General features: G+C 33.9%; 1 long non-coding RNA gene across 1 annotated transcript; it reads right to left on the bottom strand.

Moving 5' to 3' along the window:
* Positions 1-1,789: 1,789 nt before the first annotated feature.
* LOC141668616 (uncharacterized) lies at positions 1,790-9,322 on the bottom strand. Its single transcript, XR_012553117.1, has 3 exons — positions 9,165-9,322; positions 3,277-7,547; positions 1,790-3,189 (listed from the first exon to the last, which is right to left on the bottom strand). It is a non-coding gene; the product is annotated as an uncharacterized LOC141668616 (long non-coding RNA).
* Between the last annotated feature and the right edge of the window lie 2,340 nt (positions 9,323-11,662).

The raw sequence follows: 11,662 nt of genomic DNA on the forward strand, positions 1-11,662 counted from the left end.
CAATATAATAAATAACAAATATAATTGATATATTTATATGTAGCCCAAAAAATATAATTCAATATGCTAGATAATAGCATAAAAAGTTTAACAATTAACATTGATGTAAAGATGAATGCTAAAATGTTGACCTACAAAACTGGACAATAATTCTGAATATGCACAGCTAAGAATGGACTAAGGTATCATGATGTTTACAATTAATTTGATGGAACATTAGCTTCAGTAGGTTGCAATATGTGGTACATATGGCAGCTCTCAACATTTATGCAATCACTATCCAGTTCAGTTGTACCAACTCATGATATGAATCTGCAATTGCTTTTTTTACTTATTTAAAATTAAAAAAAAAAGTCTCTGTAATGCAAACTCAGTTAATAAAATATACAAACATAAAAGATAACCTACAAGTAGTCAAGGAGTATATTAATCATATATAGCATGAAATGTGAACCCATTTATGTCATGCATTAAGCCATCAACACAGGAGATAACTAAGCGAAATAAACATATACATATACATATATATATATGAGTTATTTGCAAAATGTATCCCCCTGTTTTGGCCCAAATGCGTTTTTTACCTATACTTTATATAATTGTACTTTGCATCCCCTAACTATTTTTGACGCGACAAATTGCACCATTTCCGTTAATTTTGTTAAAATTCTCAGGGGTATTTTAGGAAATTAAAATATTTAATTCTACCTTCATCTCTTTCTCTTTCTCTAACTCAGCAATCAGTGCTATGGACCCTCCTTTCTTCCTTCCTTTCTCCATCCTCTCATCTTACTCTATTTCAAGCTCATAAGTTTTCAGGATGTTATACAGTCTCTCCAAAGTAAACTCCTTATAATCTTGAGAGTTTCTCAATGAGACTGTCATTGGTTTCCATTCATTTGGAAGAGATCTAAGGAACTTGAGATTGGAGTCTTTTGTCTGATAGACTCTTCCATGCAACTTCAGAGCATTTAGTAGTTTTTGAAATCTACTAAAAATGTCAGTGAGAGACTCACTATCTTCACTATGAAAGTGCTCATATTGCTGAATTATCAGCTGGATCTTATTCTCCCTTACTTGCTCAGTACCATCACAGATAATCTGAATTGTGTCCCAAACCTCCTTGGCTGTTATGCAGTTAATGATGTTATCAAACATATCACTATCAACTTCATTGAACAATATATTCATGGCCTTCTTGTCTTTCCTGACTTGCTCAATATGAGGATCTGACCATTCATGCCTAGGCTTGGGAACAAATGGTTCATTCCCTGTTGCAGCTCTCATTTGGTACATGAGGACCTCTCTCTATGCAATCCACATAGGCCTCATCTTGAGAAAGAAGATGTACGTGCATCTTCACCTTCCGGTGGTGATAATTGTCTTTGTCCAAAAATGGAATCTTAATTCCAACATCCTTCTTGTTCATCTTGCTGTTTGTTGTGATCTTTAAACTCTTTAGACTTCAAGAGCTTGCTCTGATACCAATTGTTATTCCCTAACAATACAACAAGAATTACAGAAGGGGTTGAATGTAATTCTGGCTTCTTTTTGAGATTTTTAAAATTGTTCTAACTCAATAATATATAAGTGTTTGATTTGCAAGGTGCCGAATGAAAGAATTATATAAATCAAAACACAAGTAATAAAAACACAAGTCTTTAAAACTTTCTGGTGGATTTGAATGTATCCACCAGATATATATATATATATATATATATATATATATATATATATATATATATATATATATATATATATCAAGAGAACCCTGTGAAGCTTGAATAGCTCACAGCTGCTGTTACAAGTGAACAAACAAACTACAGAGAAATTCTTAACAGTTACAGCTTTTTCTATTTCTCTTCTAAAATGTGTTTGCTTAGTTATTTGTTCTACTAACTACACTTGGTTTATATATCACCAAGTTTACATGGTAATAAGACAAGATAATAAAACAAAACCTATCAAGTCTAACTCTATGCTGCTTCACTACTCTATTCCAGCATCTTTGAATATCTTCATAATAGCATGAAAATGGTAATGCTTCTTTGTTCTCATTTTCCTGCTAAACAGGCTGCCACATTCCTTTTGCAAACACCCAACGCATGTGACTGTGTTGTCACTGTCAACAGATATTTGAATTGATCATCTGTCGGGTAGCTTTGTTGATCATCCGTCGGGTAGCTATTTGACACTTGACTCCATTTCTCTTATGCAGAATTACAAGACATCTTATATTTACAATTAATCAACCTATTCTGCATATCTACTAGTAGTCAACATGACTCATATGCTACTACATAATCTACACAAAATTGTTTGCAGAAATGTGCTGCTATACTTATTCTTACATAAGTTACTCACTCGATGGATATCAAATCATCATCCGTCGGGACTGTATTTGATCATCCGTCGAGTGCTACAAAATTCACTAAGTTAAATCTACCAAGATGTTTTGTTTAGCTTATCATCAAGTACACAACATATTACTAACAATTCATGAAAGTTGGATAAATGTCGACACTTACAATCAATTTGATGGAACATTAGCTTCACTAGGTTGCAATATGTGGTACATATGGCAGCTCTCAACATTTATGCAATCACTATCCAGTTCAGTTGTACCAACTCATGATATGAATCTGCAATTGCTTTTTTTACTTATTTGAAATTTTTTTTAAAAAAAAGTCTCTGTAATGCAAACTCAGTTAATAAAATATACAAACATAAAAGATAACCTACAAGTAGTCAAGGAGTATATTAATCATATATAGCATGAAATGTGAACCCATTTATGTCATGCATTAAGCCATCAACACAGGAGATAACTAAGCGAAATAAACATATAGTTCTTCTTTAACATATTACTTACACACCTTGGCCAAGAAGATGGCGTTTGTGCAGTCCAAAAAGATTTGTTACGAGATATAGACTGATGCAGCCACTTAATCCAAAGTGAGGACTGGTTTGCTTGAATTGCTCGCCATACATTACACATAATTGCAGCTTTCTTCCATTCTAAAGAATCTCGTATTCCCAGTCCAACTCTTTTAGGTAGCCAAAAGTTATCTCAAGCAACCTTGTAGTGGCAGTTTGAAACCGAGGTCCCTCCCCAAAGAAATTTAGATAGGAATAATTGCAATTTTTTAAGCACATTATTAGGCAAAATAGATACATTGACCAATAGTTCTGTACGCCAAAGAGGATAACTCTGATCAGTTGCAGCCTGCCTGAGAATTTAAGAAATTTGCATGTCCATAGTATTTGAGCACATACCACCAGAGGTAAACAATCACCAGCATTTAGTTTCTTCGCTATAAGCGGCACACCCAGATTTACTTGAAAGTAACCTTCAATCTTTGATCAAGAGCTGTAAAGAGAAAACTCCATTAAAGAGAACCAAAAGCTTTGTGGATGTCAAGCTTGACTGCACATCTTGGAGGTACTCTTTGAAGGTGATATCCCTGCATAAAGACTGAGCCAACAAAATATTATCTCCAATGGATCTATGAGGAACAAATGCAGATTGACAAGAAGAAATAAGGTCCGGCAAGACATCTTTAAATCTGTTTGCAAGCACTTTAGCAATTCATTTGTTCAAAACATTACAGCATGAGATAGGACAGAGTTGACTTGTTCTGTTAGGATGCTCTTGCTCGGGAATTAATGCTAAAGCTGTTGAGTTAATGATTCGAGGCGTCATCGAGATGCCATCATGAGAAATGTTCTCTATATCTGGGTCATCAATAAGACTATAAGAGACAGAATCTTCTTCTTGTTCCATCTGCCATTGCAACTTTGCAGATAAATTTTATTGTTCCCGTCCCTTTTTCCAACCTATTAATTCTTGACTTAGATCAGGAAGAACTGAAAAGGTTTCTTTACTGCAGCATAATGAACTCCAAGATCAACAAGAGCTGGGTTGTGGTCTGAGAGTCCTTGAGGTTGGAAACTTTGCCAACCAGGAGTCATTAACTAAAACTCTATCGAGTTTCCTTAGCATTGGGCTATAACAACTTCTATCCCACCAGGTAAACACACTACCATTATATCTCAAGTCTGTAAGGCCTGAGTTAATGGGAAAGTCCCAGAATTCCAACATTCCAATACTCCAGGCATCTGATGCAGAATTAGATTCAATTGGCCCTAGACAGTTATTAAAATCTCCTTCTGAATTCCACGGTACACTACTCAAATCAGGGTTTAGTAGCTCTCTTGCAAAAAATCAAGAGTTCAAACCAGAGCGCTCTTCTTTGCGTGTAGATGCTAAAGCCATAAACAAATGATACTACAAACACGTTATCAGTAGAAATTCTTGTAATCATACAGGTAATATGCTGAGCAGATTAGCCAATAACATCAATATTCCAAATCTGAGGATCCCATCCCAAACTAATGAGGCCACCATCATTGAAATAATAATTAGAGAACCAACTAAAATGAGGAGAGATCAGACGTAACTCTCCTTTTTTCCTTTTTCACATGAGTTTCCAGGAGGACCAACAAGAATAAATTATTAATATTCACAAAGTCCTGACGAAGCCTAATCTACTATTTAGGCCTCTCACATTGTAGAAACAAAATCAAATCCCATATATACATTAGCAAGATTTGCGGGGAGTATTACCTTCCGTCCTTCCCCTTTACGTGGCCGCTCCAATGAATTGGATTTCTGCCGTTTCCTTGCATCAATCTCATCCCCCAGGACCAACTTTTTGAAAGTGTGTGGAGGAGTTGAAGTTTCAGCAGGTGAATCAGGAATTTTCCTTGAATAAGAGTGTTTTAAGTGCCTTGAGACCTCAGTCTAATTTCCATCATTAGTGTCCAGCTCCTTGTGCTTTTCAAAAATTTTAATAATTGGTGAACATTCCCTTTCCTCAATTTTATCAGTTTTCTTTTCAAGACAGTTGTCTTTCTTCTCTTGATCAGAGCATGCTCTATAATCGGTCATTTTTCCATCCTTTGTTGTACCACTCTGCCCTTCATTTTCTTTATCTGAACCCAAACCCTCTTTGCTTTTAGGCATGCTGCAGTGTTGTGTCCAAGAGATTGACAAGTAGTATGTGAAGAGGTTTAAAAGCATAGTAAACATGCACCTCTATTTGTGATCTCTCTTCAGTTATCGGGTCAAGCACCATGACAGGTAGAGTGGCCGGAAGAGGAGCACCCAACTTATACTCAACGCAAAATTTTGCAAATCCAGCATAGATGTTGATTGACCTGCACCAATGAGAGGTCTTATGACACTTACCAGCGAGCCCAAGCCTTCCTTTGTCCAATAACAATCCAGGGTTACTTGTCATTTAAACCCAAAGTACCATGCTAGTGATTGGTTTATCATTCAAATTTGCACGCCAAGCGCGAACAAGCATTGTCCTTTTTTCCACATACCATGTTCCTCTCGACACAATTTTATGCAAGCCATTTTCATCTTTACATCTAAAGAAAAACGCGCTCTCATCCTTTTGAAACACATCTGTCATACCAAGTGGTTCCCAAAATCGTTGTGCAGATTTCTTGACAGTGGATATCCCATAAAGTTATTTAATGGATATCCCATTAAATATCTTGGAAACATGAAGAAATCATATACTAGTTATCTTAATCTCATAGTACAGAAAAAATCACTTCAACTCAAATGCAGGCAGAAAAATTGCAAAGAAAAATCACACATACAATTCATAAGAAAAAAGATCAGCTAAATTTCTACATAAGTAAACAGGCTGCTGAGAAATTTTAACAATTAAATTCCAAAGACTACAATTGCATTAAATATTGTGAACGGAAGGTAGAAATAAGAAGAAAAACACAAGGACCAGCCGCAAGATGCTAAAATGTGTTGAACAATAAGAAGAATCATTGCAAGCATCATAAGGTGGAAAATTAATTAAGCTGACAAAGGATGAAAGCAGAGAAAAAAAAGTTTATAACACTAATTAACATTATATGCCAATAAAAATTTCAATAAACGAAACTACTTTTGGAATTTCTTAGAGAAACACAAAATTACAAACAGCAAGGTACATATGCATTCAGAAACAAGTGAATTGCAGATAAACATAATTAAAATAAAAAGGACAAAGATTCAACGTACCGAGTCAATTGCAGATAAACGTATTAAAAATACAGCAAAGCGCTAGAAACACATAGAAAACCACAAATAGCAGATACATGGAGAGCAAGAAGATGAAAGTATATTTCGCGAAAAGAAAGAAAAACATAACGCACGTAAAGTACTACAATAATTTTTTGGACGAAAGAAAGTGTATTTGCACAAATCTACATGTTTACTACAGTGACTGAAGAAGATCAGCAGCAGCCTAAAAAGTAGGACATCTGAGAAATTTTGCCACTTGGCATTGAAGCACTACAGAGACATGCTCCCCTCATAAACATTAAAATTTTTATTTGCAGCTTGATGATATAAGAACCCTATAACACCTATAGAACGGCTACAAAAGAAGCTCTTTAGGTATTCTAAAGTTAAAAGTCAAGCAAGTCAGAAAAGCAATTGAGCTAAATTTTGAATATCCAAATATGTTCACATGTTTTGGAATTTAATGTTAAGGAGAGAGATGCATTCACCAAATATCAGAACAACATGATAAATTAGCAGCAACATAAATAATCACTAATGTAAATACAAAACACAAAAAGGTGTAATAGACAAGGAAATTTTTTTCAACAATGAAGCATCACAATTAAGCACACAAAATAATGTCACCTCTTAAATAAAAGCCACAAACTCTTCCCTATCAAAAGATTCTACTAAAAATATAATTCGCCATCATCGATTGTCAAGATCAACTTATACCCTATTCAGAACAATGCTTAAACATCCAATATAATTAAACTTTTAACCAACAAATTTGGCCATTGCAAAACAAGATTACCTATAAATACATTGTAAACGAGAAATTTTCTAGATATTTCAGCTTATAATTCAACGAATATATCAATTCAATACTAAAACATCAGCAACCACAACACTTATTACAAGAAATTCACAAATCACAACTCACTCAGACTAAACAACAAACACTTGGAGTGCAAACCAAAACTCCCTCAAAAACCAACATCCGAGCTTTTCGGATACCCATCATACTCCAACTTAACATTCAAAGTAGCACAAACAGCTTTAAACTTCAACCTCAGACCCTCCAAAACATCAGTAGCTAACTCGTTCTCAGGATCATTAAAGGGGTACTTATTCACCAACTCTTCCATTTGTTTGATGTTTTTTTGAACTCTAGTAGAGAAACATAAAGGGTCAATTTTAAATGCTGAGGTCCATATATCTATACAGCCTCTGTAAAAGCCTAGTTCTTGGCCGATTTCGAAGCCGGATTTGAGACCCACGTCACGAGCCTCGTCTTTTCCGGTGAGTAAGCCGTCGGAGAAGCCCTCATCGTATCCGGATTTGAAGTGGGTGTCTTCAAGATTGAGTGCAGCATCGAAGATGTCGTGTATGGAACTCGTTTGATGTGAAGAAGCCATGGAAGAGGCCTATGGTATACTACGGCAAACCCCGGGTATATAGCCTTGCTCTGTAAATTTAATTCTTTATCAGAAACTTCAAATTTAAATGATAAATTTAGCCTATTTTTATATAAAATTAACAAAATTACTAATTTCGGCAAATTTGATCTCTTCGTACACCAGAAATGAAAAGGCCAGTATTTTTATATAACACAATACTGGTAATTACTAATTACCAGTATTGTGTTATATAATCTCCTATAAATTATGTAATAACTACTTTCCCCGCTAAAAGTGTGTGAAACAGAAAAGGCGAGATATATAGATCAAGGAAGTCAGTGTTGTAACTAAGTCTCATTATCATTCTAAACATTGATATTTTGATCTCTCTAAAGAGAGTCTCTCTGGAGTGTATAAATATGTGTTTGAGCTTTATGTTTTCTGTATCAATAACAAGATAATAGCTTTATGTTTATGAGCATGAATTCTATCAAACTGCCTTAATTGTTTTTACTTTGATATTTGAATTAGTTATTTTCCTAAAAAGAAGTTTATAAGCAGGCAACTGATCAATGTGAAGCCGACCTCAGTCCAGAATTCCGGACACGAAGGCAGACTGAGTTCTTGCTGGAAGCATTTCGACTCCAGCAACGTGGATCAGAAACTGCGCAAAAGCTTATGGCACTCCAAACTGAGACAGGAAAGAGTTGTTTTGGGGACGCACTGGAAAGCCAGGCAAAATTGGCCACAAGTCGGTCAATAGGTTCGATAAAAAACAACCTCAGAGAAATCCAGAGAAACTTGGAGATATGGTTGGCCAGAATCATTGGAGATGTTGAAGGTTCACTTGCAAGAGATGGGGCTTCAAGATTAAAGGAATACAATGCTTCAAGATATCCTTTTGGTCAATAGAAAGATCAATATTCTTTTTTGGAACCTTGATCAAATATATCTCATCTTTTGGTAATTAGTAATTTACTTATCTAAGCTCTAGTCTTGTGCAGGAATATGACTTAATTTGTAAAAAAAACATTGTTTCAAGGGTAAATTTAGATTGGAAGTGACTTAACTAGAGATTGTTAATATCTCATGTGATCCTCCCAGCCTTAGATTGCCAAGACCCCTATGCTTACATATATTACAGACCAGACTAGCCACCAATGTTTCCTTATAATATGTGTTAAATGTCGTAAACTGCTTACGCAATAATTTTTCTTCTACTGAAACATAGAGGGAACACAATGCTCTGTGGCAAAGCAATTGAAAAGGATTTTGCTACTTGCGAGAAACTAGGGATGATATTCTCTGATTCATAGTTCGCCTTTTCACCGAGGGGACCAAAATTAAGGGAAAACTGAAATCAATAACATCCGGTACTAGAGTCAATCCCACCTCCAATCAACATGTAATTCTGGAACCAACTACCAAGTTTTCCCCCAAAGCACAAGAACGAGAATATTAAAAGTACAAGAATTAATACATCATCAACTAATTAAACAACCCACACAAACAAAGCATTCAAAACTAAATTAATCAAAATTTAGTTAATCAAGTAAATTAATGATGTATTGATTTACTAAAGAACCCAGAAAATTAATGATACTAAAGAACCCAGAAAATTAATCAAGCAGATGATAAAAACTTGAAAATCAAGTAAAATTGTATAGCTAATGTATTGATTTTACCTTGTTCGGTGTGCAGAGGTGTTCTTCGAATTGGGTTTATGTATGTAATACGTATATATATGAATGGCTTCAGAGTTCAGATGTGTGATCTTAGTTATGAATGATTCGGGGAGAAAAAAGATTCGCTCAGCTGAGGTCCGAGGAGCAGGAGCCCAAATAAGCGGTTTCGGGATTTCTTAAAAAACGTAACTTATAAATTAAAGTCGGAATGTCTCACACATAAGTGTGATATGAACATCATACAAATAAAATTAAAATGTAAGTTACAAATTACGTGAATTAATATTTTGAAAGAATATAAAATTTAAAATAGAAAATTTAAAAACAAGAATAATGAATATTTTTAAAAACAGAAATATAAAATATAACATATATATTTTGGGCATGTTTGGCTGCCGGGAATAAGTTACTTATTCGCTTATAAGCCCGTAAATACTTATTGACGAGTGTTTGTCAACCTAGATTTACAACTTTTTTTTTTATTTGTAGGTAACCCGCAGTCGCTACCCTTCGGGTGCGCACTGGGTAAACCCTACGGGCTCACGCAATAGCCTGTAAACCACGTGAACCAAGGTAAACCGCGTTTAAGCGACAGGCTCTGACTCAGGAGGCATAATCATAAATTCTCCTCCCGTGGGATTCGAACCTGTGACCAAGAGGACAATTTTCCTCTCTTTAACCAATTTTCCTCTCTTTACAACTTATAAGCTGATAAGTTGAATGTTAGCAACGACGTACTTTTTCTCAGCTTATTTTGATTTTTCGCTTTTTTATTATTTTTTGTTTTAAAATTTATATTTTTATATGTCTTTCTAATTTAAAATTTACGAATTAAGATAAATATATTTAAAATTTATTTATTTTAACTCAGTTAAGTGAAAAAAAATCTGGCATTTAAGTTTTAACCAAACACCTATTTAACTTATAAGTATATTTCTAATTATTACTTATAACTCTCTTATTCATTTTAAGTCATTAATTACTTATTTTAAGATTTCCCAAACGGGCACTTTAATTAAAAATAATTATTTTAACTGTACATTTAAAACACATGAAATAATGAGCAAAAAACATTTAATCAATTATCATGAAATATATGATCATTTTCAAAATTTGCCAAACGATCCAAGTTTTGCTGGAATGGGCTTTAGCCCATTTATGATGAGAAAAATGGAAGGCACTAAATCTGAATCGGTCAGATAAAGCCCATTCTGCTAGTTTCAGTCGTAAACAAAAGGCCCTTAATGGAGTATTTTATATAATTGCGATACCTTCCATAATGGTTATTTTTGTTAATTTTTTTAAAAAATCGGTTATTTTTGTCATTTTTTCACTTTTAACCCCTCCACTTTCAATGAAGAATAAAGGTTCGGTAAAAATATATTGTACCTCATAGCTTATATTTCAACATTTATTAATTGTCACTTTTTAATTATATATGATATTGAATTTAATTTTGTCTATCAATTTAAATTCTCATATTGAATTATATATAATATAATTGATTTTTAAGTCATTTTTTAATAACCAATTTAAATTTTAATTGATATTAAACTCTGTATTATTTTAATTGATATTGAATTCAATTTACTCTCTAAATATAATTTTTATTTAATTAAATTCTTAAAAAATCTTTATTATAACAGCCAATTTAATTAATATTTAACTAAACTATGTTAGATATATTTGATAATGTCATGGCTAATATGTTTTATGTTTAACTTTCAGAATCTTATGTGAACATGATAAATCAGTACTTAACTGTTGATCAGTACTTATACTGGAAGTCAGAACTTAAGGATATCAGTACTTATATTATCAGGAGATAATCATCAGAAGATAGATATCAGAACTTAAGTGCTGAAGGACAATCAGATAAGGACAGTAGCTGATTAAAGGAAAGAAGATCGAGATAAACATAAGAAGAGATATGCATGAAGAAGGAATTCCGTGAAGAATGGAATACTTGGAAGAAAAGATATCTGATTGATATATTTTAGGAAGCAGAATTATATTCCATATCAATTAGCGATTATCTTGTAACTGTGTAGTATATAAACACAGACATAGGGTTTACACTACAAGTGTTATCGTTATTTAGAAAAGATTATTCATTGTAACCCTTGCAGCTCTCGTGATATTTGTTCATCACTGAGAGGTAACAGTTCCATACTGTAACAGAGTTTATTGTTTCAATAAAGTTTGTTTTCTGTTACTTAAGTTCTTAAAGTTCGATTTGAGTGTACTATACACTGTATTCACCCCCTCTACAGTGTGTGTGTGACCTAACAATTGGTATCAGAGCCTATCTGTTAACATACATACAGTTAAAGATCCAAACACAATCATGTCGGACACAGAAACTCCAACTAAGCCTACCACAACTGAGGAACCACCAAAGACACAAATTCAGAGTCGGTATGAGACCGTCAGAGTCCCCATACTGAGACCATCTGAATATCCCATATGGAAGGTAAGGATGACCATGTTCCTGGAAG

This window comes from Apium graveolens, chromosome 6 (genome assembly GCF_009905375.1).
Source record: "Apium graveolens cultivar Ventura chromosome 6, ASM990537v1, whole genome shotgun sequence".
Lineage (NCBI taxonomy): Eukaryota > Viridiplantae > Streptophyta > Magnoliopsida > Apiales > Apiaceae > Apium > Apium graveolens.